Source organism: Cyprinodon variegatus, unplaced genomic scaffold (assembly GCF_000732505.1).
Source record: "Cyprinodon variegatus isolate N-32 unplaced genomic scaffold, C_variegatus-1.0 Scaffold229, whole genome shotgun sequence".
Taxonomy (NCBI): Eukaryota; Metazoa; Chordata; class Actinopteri; order Cyprinodontiformes; family Cyprinodontidae; genus Cyprinodon; species Cyprinodon variegatus.
Genome location: NW_015150682.1, coordinates 995,036 through 1,004,495, shown reverse-complemented (window position 1 = coordinate 1,004,495; position 9,460 = coordinate 995,036). Strand labels below are relative to the sequence as shown.

Sequence of the window (9,460 nt, the reverse complement as noted above, 5' to 3'; positions counted from 1 at the left end):
CAGGTTTGCGACCGTCCGACGTTGTAGTCAGGATTTTTTTTAGGTTCCGCGAAGACGGTTGCAGAACCTCTGCACGGGGGGCGTGGTCGCGCACAGAGACAGATTGGATGGTTGCAGAGGCTATGCGTCAGAGGCATAAATTGGCCTTAAAGCTGTCCAAGCTGGTAAGTTGATGGTCGCGAAATCGCCGCAAGATGGCAACGGGATATAAAAATGTTCGTCTTCTGATTGTGCAAGGTGCAAAAATTCTTTCCAGGTTCAAAAAGAAAAAAAGTTAACATTTGCACTAACGTATAATAATTTATCTGAAAATGAACTGCTTTGGCTGGTTGTGGTATAAGCATATAATGACTATGCACCTGCAAGTAAAAATGTTTGCTGGATGTCACTGAGTTTTAAAGAATATTCTATGCTACTGTTATAATTAGGGCTGGGTAAAAAAAATCGATTTAATCGATTTTGAATCGATTCCTTTACATTTTTGCAAAATCGACGTCTAGGGAATGAGATAGATTAGTTTTATAGTGACATGCGTGACATTTACATTCAAATGAGCAGGAGAGATGCATTGAAAATACTTCAAGCCAGACAGCTGCAAATATAGCTAATAGGTTGATTGAAGACATCAACAAATGGAGGCTGACCAGCAAATACCCTGTTGTTAAAGACAATGCTGCAAATATGGTTTGTGCAGTGGAGATAATGCAGCTCATGCATGTCTGTTGTGTCCCCGCTGTGTCACGTCTGCTTGCTCGAGTGAGGCTTTTTCACTTTTCACAAACAAGTTTGCACTTTTGAGACAGTTTTTCTCACATCTCAAGTTTAAACTCTCCGGTTTACAAGTTTGCACTTTGTTTAATGTGACAGGAAAAAACAAAATACATGAGAGTTTTGAAACACAGTTGAACCACTTTCATTGTTGTAAAAACAGATTGAATCGAAATTAATCGATTTAGAACTGTATGAATCAAAATCGAATCGATTCAGGACTTTGGGGAAAATACCCAGCCCTAGTTATGAAGAATGAGAATATATTCTGAATTCATAAATGAGATGATATGGCTGTGTGATTTTGGGTCATAACCTCTCACAGCTTTTAATATAATTTACCTTAGAATCTCTATTTTGATTTTTGAACATCTACAATAGTTTCAATTGTTTTTTTATATTTTAAATACAATTATCTATTGTTAAATAAGGGGGGAAATCAAGTAAACTATAAATACACCTCTATATAAACGCACACAAGTGAAAATAACCAAAATAACAATGACAGAAAAGAAATTACTGTTACTAACAACATCAAAAGTTCACAGTCTTCTGTAGCATTTACTCACTTTTAATGTTGTTATGCTCACCTCTATAAATCTTACCGTTTCCTCTAATTTAACTGATGAATCTTTTGAAGTCTGAACTCCCTTGGTAGATTATCTATCGCATATATGTCTGCCTTTCATGTTAATGCAAATCGGCAATCCTGCAAAAAAAAAGGGGGGGGGGACAAAAATGCTACAATTAACATCAGCTTCCCATTCACTTCACCGTGTAAACATTACTTAGATGCACGTGTAATAACGGACCCACTTAGCTCCTGTTCCAGTGTTGGAAAACATTTAGCAGGGAAAGAAAATCTAAACTTGTCTATAGCATCGTATTAGACTTTGGCTCAGTGTGTCTGGAAATGTCCAGCCACTCGCATTTTTACAAAAGCCACATTGTTGCTAACGTTAGCATCCTCCCAAAGCACAATTGTAAACGGTTAACACGACGATGCTAGCTGTAGCACATACATCTGCGTAACACTATATTCGGCAAATGTTTACCTACGCATCCAGTAACAGAGCAGAGCTTGCAGATGGACGAGGCCTGGCACGCCTTCTTCTTCTTCTCCCTCTATCTGCCTGCTGGCTAGCTACGGTTCGCTTCCATTTCTGCGTGCTGTTTTCCAGTCGTTAGCCAGAGCCATTTTCACTGATGCTGAGCTGGGTGAATGCTAGAATATTATCAGCTTCATCGCCATTTGGTTACCGGCCGCTCTGTGCTGGTGGGGAGCTCATTAGCTTGTTATTTTGAGGGCCGAGGAGAATTTTTGGCCGGTCGGTAGTAATATATATATTTTTTTTGGTAAAAGTGAGTGACGTGTGCTCCCCTAACGTTGGTCCTTTCCGGCCCCTGTAATGTTTCCGGGTAGCGGCAACAGAGGGGCTCACGGACGGTGTTTCAGGGCTCAGAGCGGATTCACCGCTTGGCTTCATGCTGCTGGGTTTCACTTATAGAAATAATTATCTAGACTTTATACCCAACAAACGTAGACATTATTAAAGTCAGCCTGAATATATATAATTTTAATCATCCTTAGAACTGTAGGCCTATAGAAATAAGTAAAAAATAATAATGTATGTCAAACTTTTAAATAGTTTAAACGTGGGAATAACTTCAGTTTATTCACATTCACATTTGATTGCATCATTGACTCAAATGCAACCCCTCACTCTAAAAATGCTTGTCGCGACAGTGGAGAGGAAAAACTCCCTTGTAACGGGAGGAAACCAGCAGAACCAGGCTCAGTGTGAGCGGCCATCTGCCAGGGCTGACTGGGGTTCAAGGAGACGGAAGCAGAGATAAAAATAAAAAGCACCTGTAAAAGGCGGCCCGTCCAAGAAAGACACAGCCAGGTGGACGAGCTCCAAGCCAACTCACATGTCAGAGGGCTAAGAGAGCACATCCAGCCACTCACAGTCAGAGAAACAGGACTACACTTGTATGGATTAAACCCATGTAACTTCACTTAAGTGTGTATGTATGTAATAAGGCTCTATAAACTACTCTTGCGTACCTTTTTAAATGTGTCATGGATACAATTTAAATTTATTTTATCAGGTTATAGAATGTCTATCAAATTACCACTTTTTCTGACCACACAAACAAATATGACATGTTTAGTTGTTTGTAGAAAGAGAACATTTAAAAAGCATGGTTTGATTAGTGTTTTTATTCTGATATGTAGCTAAATTTGTAATTATATTTTTACCACCCTAATTTTTCCTGATAATGTTACATAAAATGTAGTTAAACAAATTGCCTTCACCAGTGCTCTACTTAGTATCCAGAATGCCACAATGTGTGTTACTAAAACTCAAAATAACATGGCTGTTCTATGACAGCTTCACACGTTTAAAGCTTAAATAGAATTTTAAAGCAGGGCTATAATTTAAAAGTCTCCAAAGATATAAACATATAAGTCAGGAATGTCAGTTAGGAATGTCAAATGACATTGGGGGTTCCCAATACATTGGCTTTTGATACGATAATGATATTGCAGCATTAAGTATTGGCTGATACGAATATTGATCCAGTACAATATCACCATAGATCATGAATACTTTTATTACTCATTTGCTACTGGAATGTTAGAAATGGCTTTATCAAGTGATATTGCCCAAGAGAGAGAGACGGAGAGGTAGCAACTGTATTATTGACCAATGGGCTATTTAAACTAAAAAAAAGATGGATCAAGATGGATACAAATTTGAACAGCTCAAAATACCAGTTTATTTTAACCCAAGATATTATACACTTTTACAATTGTAGAGCTATAGAATGTAGACAAATTTCTGACAAAGATCTGTGGGCTTACCAGAATGGCACTGTGGACAAGACAATCTATAATAGTCCGAAAGATTTGGAAAAGTTACACATGGTTTAGTGAGCCAATCCGTGTGATAGAGTCACAAATGTTTGTGTATCCCTTTCTGTCTCTTTCTGCCTCCAGAAAGGCTAAACCCAGACAAATTGGTAAGATGCTAAAGAACTTTGGTTTGAAAAAATATGGTAAATATGTGGGAAAGCCTTTGACTAGTTATGAATAACCTATGTTCATAATTCTTCATTAATAAATACTGAACTCAAGCTCTTGTCAGCCCATTTAAAGGAGCAGTCCGGGTCAACAACGAATGATCAATGGATATTTATCTATACCTAAAACTGATACGTTTGCGGTGATTTAATGAATTTAGTGTTAATCAGTAAAAAAAATAAAACAATATTTTTCATTGCAATCACTGAGTCCGGAACCGGCCCAAATATAGTAACACCTTTCTCCTGACATCTTCTAGCAGTGGCGTCATGGTGCGGTAAGCTGAAGGCCATTCTCGCCGCTTTACAAGCAAAACAAATGAGAACTACTAGACAAATCTGCAATAAACAACAATTATTTAAGATTTCAAGAGGACTTCACCATTTAAATTTGCGAAAGCTATAGTTAAACTGACAATGCCCACGTGCATGGCAGATGGATGTTGTAATACATCAGGTAAAAGTGAAAAAAAAAATTGTTATTTCACCTTTTTGATTCATGATCCACCACGGGTTCATCGTTGGATTGCCAACTTGAAGAGGGAGGATTTGCCATCGAACTTCTGGCCACAGAAAAACAGTAACATGTAGCCACCATTTCAAAGAAAATTGTTTTCAAGATGACTTGGATAATAATGCATTGTGACAAACACCAGATACAGCAGTGGGACTTGCTAAACAGCCGATACCGCACCGTGACGTCACAAACCAGTAGTTGGCAGTAGTGCTCTTTGACAAACATGGATGTCTCCGGTAAAGCATGTTCAAATGAAATTACTCTCAATTAAACACTTATCATTTATTGAACATTATGTAATACTTTTATATTTATAATACTTTCAGATGTTTTAATTCTGAATATGAACAGACATTTTCTTTAACAAATAAGGTTTTAATTTATGAACCTGAGGGATCAAAGCAGGCTAAATAAAAACCACCTAGTGGTGAAATGGGCTTACTGCAAGAACTTAAAAGCATAAGAGCTCAATGAAACATATATCCATATAATTTTTCCTGTCCTTTGTGTGTTTTCTTTTGTGTTGTTCCAGCTCCAAAGTCATGTTGGCTGTCGTCTGCTCTTTCATTTGAGCCCTCACTCACCTTAGAGCAATGTATTCACAGGAGGTTAAAGATATGAGCTGCACAGCCTCCGACTTGATGTGAGGATCCAGCAGTTGCAATGTGACATAACCCTGTGTTTGGATGATATAGAGTGGATTTTATTTAAAAATACAGCTTTCCCCTCCAAGGAGCACTCCGTGGCTTTTAATATGCCTTATACAACATCTCACACTTCAGTGACGTAGTTTTAGTTTGTTTGCAATGAAGGCCTAAAAGCGTTTCTGCTAAGCTTCTGCTTTGACCCTTTACAGCACTAATTTACTTACCAACTGCCATTATTACAGAACCAGTTTAATAAAAATCACCTAAATATAAAATGATACAATCCAGGACAACTTGAATTTAAATTTATGAACAATACTTTGACTCAACGTTTTTAATATTTCTTATTGCCCATATAGTTTTTCACGAAATTTAATGAAGCCATATTTTCCGTAAAAACTGATTTTACTTAAATAAAAATCTCTGCTTTTATTTAAGTTCTATTTATTGGGATCCCTGGGTAAGAGTCATATAAAGCTTTATTTTAAATACTTTTCTTCTTTCATTACCTCCTCAGAATCTTAGATTGAAATACAACTTTTGGATGCCTTTTTTTTAGTTGTGAAAAAAATGTAAAAATAAGAGATTATCACAAAAATCAGCAGCAACCAAAACATTTATCCACCCGTTTATGCTTGCAGGGGTGCCTCTCTGTGGTGGCCACAGGACAAAAGGTCAACTATATCCTGGATGAGTAAATAAAAGGCACCCCTAAAAATTTAAATAAATACATATCAATTAAGTTGGGGTTTATTTATAATACCTGAAATAGTATTTCAGCTTGAAAACAGTTTAATTGCTGAGAAACTTCAAACTGCATTATATAGGGTAACAATATGTCAAAGAGAGAAATTTAAAATCTTCAAAATAGGAAACGAGAAATTAGCATTTAAAGCATTTTGACAGTGTGCTGAGCTCTACAAATTTGTTCCATTTTTACATGTCGACCAAAAATTTAAAGCATTAAAAAAGTGAAACATTCATAAATGAAACAGGATAAGGGGTTAGGTTCAGAGACAAAACTGTCATGAGAGTAAAAAAACAAACAAACTATATTTTAACTGTTAAGGAACTGTTTTCAACCTTGGACCTTTACATTTATCGCTTTCAAATAAGTTGAATTATTTGTATGGCGTCCATTTAAAATCTGTACCAGTTCTAATAAAAAACGCTGATGATCAGTAACTAGTTAGTCAATATTGTTTTAAGGATAATTAAGCAAATCAGACCAACATCATATTAAATTCATAATTTAGTAAAAGGTTAGACAACTTGATAAAGATGTCAGTCACTGGAGAAGGTTCTTTGGTTAAAGGGCTATGAGGTCCTCAAATGGAGTCTGGAATTAACTTCTCAGTTATTTGAATTACTGACAATAATACCTGTAATGTTAAAGACCATTCACAGCCCGGTACTCTGTATTGGTTTTCAGGACCACAAATGATCCTCTCCAATTCCAAACAGAAAATGTATGGACTTGTCGAACGAACGAACGAATGAACAAACAAACAAACAAACCATCCACCCATCCATCCATCGTTCCAATCTAAAGTATAAATGACCATAAGGGGGCTTGCCCAGGTTGCCTTTCATCCAAGAGGCACAGCTCTGTGTGTGCATCCACTAAAGAAATTATTAAGAAACAAATGAATGAATTCCTAACGTTACCATAGACCATGTGAAAAAGTCCAACAGTTTTCTATTAGAAAATATCTGGCATGCTACATTAAAAAAACGGACAAAGCCTTTTTCCCACCAACTTTATTTTACAAATTCTTTGTCACTGTCGTATCCAAGGGAATCAATGCATTCAACAATAAGAAAAAGGGTTTTGTATTTAAATCTATCAGCATGAAAATAAATCCATTAATCTTCTCTACTAGACACTCTCCATGTCCATCTACAGTAGCCTTTATGCATCTTCCCCTCTAAATGAATTCATCATGGTAAAAATGTACACCATATTCATTCATTTCCCCTCAAACAAAACAAGCTTGTCAGTATACCTGCCTGCACATTTTGCTCTTCTTTGTGATGAAAAGAAATAACCCCTATAACGAACAAGGATGCTATGAGAATAAAAAGACAACAAAATGTTATGAGTTTGGCACTGTACAGTTCATTATATACTAACACGGAGGGTTTTTTTTTTTGTATCCTCAAATTAATGTTAAAGAGATCACTCAAAAATTCTGATTGTACTAGCTATACAAAATACAATACTTGCACAAATTAGATTAACCATTTATAAAATCGTGATGATGAGTTCTTAATGGATATGGCTTGTGAGTTATTACAGACTTTGCTACAGACCTTTTTGTGGCTCCATTTTTTTTCTAAAGATCAAATACAAATTGTACATCGTCTGTCCTATTTCCCTGAAAAAAAAGACACTGAACCTCAAAGCTTTCGGGTTTCTGTTTGGACCTCTAGCTTCCAACCTCTGTAATAAACATTCATCTGAACATACATATATTATGGCATCGTAGGGTTTTGTGCGTACAGCCCGCATTAAGTTAGCCAGTCAGGCTGCTGCAGAAGAAAACTGCTTCCAAACTCTTTCATCTAGCTAGAAAGGCTCCAGAACTTCTGAATATATGTTTTTGTACCCAAATGGAAACCCTTAGTAATCACTTGAGACAAAGAAGTCATAAGGCTGATGTCTAGGCACGGTACATACAGCTGGAGGGTTGGCCATTCGAAGCATTGACGACCCTTGAGAAATGCCAGGCATGCTCTGTCAATGCCTCTCAGTTAAATGGAGCTGGCATGCAACAAAGTTTAGAGTCGTCTCTAAATCTTAATGACGAGGAAAAAAATAAGTAACTAAATCAACTAGTCATGAAAAAGTAAAGTCATTAAAAAACAATAAACACTTAAAAGTCTCACCAAGTAAAAGAACATCACATATCATAAGATAATTGTTAATAATAACCATAACAGTTATAATAATTATTAATAATAACACTCCATCAAATTTATAACAACTACATCAAGCACTGTGTATAGGAAGATTGTCCCAATGGAGTCGTGTGTTTCTGTTTTTCAGCATTTTGCCTCCTCTACCTGAAACGTTCCTTCTCCCACATTAATACCTCTGATTTCTTTTGATAGAAAAAAAAGTAAAATGAAATAAAAAATAAGGAGCAAAAAATAAATCCTCTCTCGATGCATTATCCTCTCCTGTAGATCAGTCGCGCTCACGGCCGAGCTTGTGCTGAATGTAAACCTTGAGGACACGACACAGAGTGTGCTCGTGTCTGGTGCAAATATCAGGGGACTGGTTTGTGCAAAGTTTTGTCTCTGTGTTTTTCTTGGAACTGTGCTTAAATTGCTCTTGTTTTGTGTTTTTTTTTTCTTTGTTGTTGTTTCTTTCCTACACATGAATACTTGATACGTCATGACAATATCAACACAAAATCGATAGAAAGAGAGAGCATTTTTATATGGACCACAGATATCACATACTACAGTATATAGGATAGGATAGCCCTTAGTATTGATAAGCGTTGTTATTGATGATTTTTTTTCTACCTTTTTATGATGTTTTTTGTTTTTTTTTTCTAACTTATACTGGCTGAAGTACATTATGATACAACAAGTTCTTTGTCTTGAAGATGTGAAGGGCTTCCTAACCACCCAAGGTTGTTTTCTCACCGCCTTGCTCCAAAACCAATCCTTTGACTGTCCAAAACATCACTGGCGGGTATCATTCATGGTAATATCTAAATGGTGATTGTCAATCCCGCTTCCAGGGTGAACGTTTCCAAAAAGATGGCTTTGAAGGACAGTTGTAAGTGCAACCTCTGTGCTTTTTGTATGCAAATGTATCACACAGCGATATGCCTCTCTGAAGGTAAATTGAACACATGCTGTAGTGTTACCTCTTATTTTTGGGGTAATTTTAAAACAGATGGCTCTGGATATTTTTTGGTAGGGCCTGGTCTGTAATTGGAAACACCAGGGGAACCCTCAGACCCTGAAAATGAGCTTATATGACCTTGTAGATCAGCTTCCCTGTATGATTTGAAATCTAAGGTCACGTGGAAAAATTAGGCAACCCGGGTGTTGGATTGGTAATTTAGGGTCCTTCCTCGGTTTAAACATTATGCTGGAAAACAGCCTCTCCATCAATAATCAGGAAGCAAGAAGCACAGTCCAGTCTCCCTGGGTCTGGATGAGGTCTTGTTTAGCAGAATGTAAAACATCCAAAATCTTTTACCATGCAGGCACAATGGTCTTTGAGACTGATCTGGTTCCTCAGTATAAGTTGTCGACATCAGTCAAGGTAGTTGGATCTGTCTTCAGAAGTCCTCTGCTTCGATAAACCATAATTTGTCTCATTCTCTTTATCTAATATGGCTCCTGAGTACTTCTTTAAAAACATACATAGATATATATATATATATATATATATATATATATATATATATATATATAT

The 9,460-nt window shown here is 36.6% G+C and overlaps 1 protein-coding gene across 6 annotated transcripts in view; it reads right to left on the bottom strand.

Moving 5' to 3' along the window:
- The window catches only part of LOC107088804 (zinc finger protein 865-like), a 13,035-nt gene extending 10,846 nt beyond the window's left edge, over nucleotides 1-2,189 (bottom strand). The window contains exons 1-2 of one of the 6 annotated variants that reach the window (XM_015381197.1): nucleotides 1,824-2,189; nucleotides 1,359-1,477 (exon numbers count right to left, since the gene is read on the bottom strand). The gene's annotated coding sequence lies outside the window, so the exon portion shown is untranslated. Of the gene's footprint in view, nucleotides 1-1,358; nucleotides 1,478-1,580; nucleotides 1,773-1,823 lie in introns of those variants that run through there. The other 5 variants (XM_015381196.1, XM_015381201.1, XM_015381198.1 and 2 more) reach the window with 5 other exon arrangements.
- Nucleotides 2,190-9,460: the final 7,271 nt, after the last annotated feature.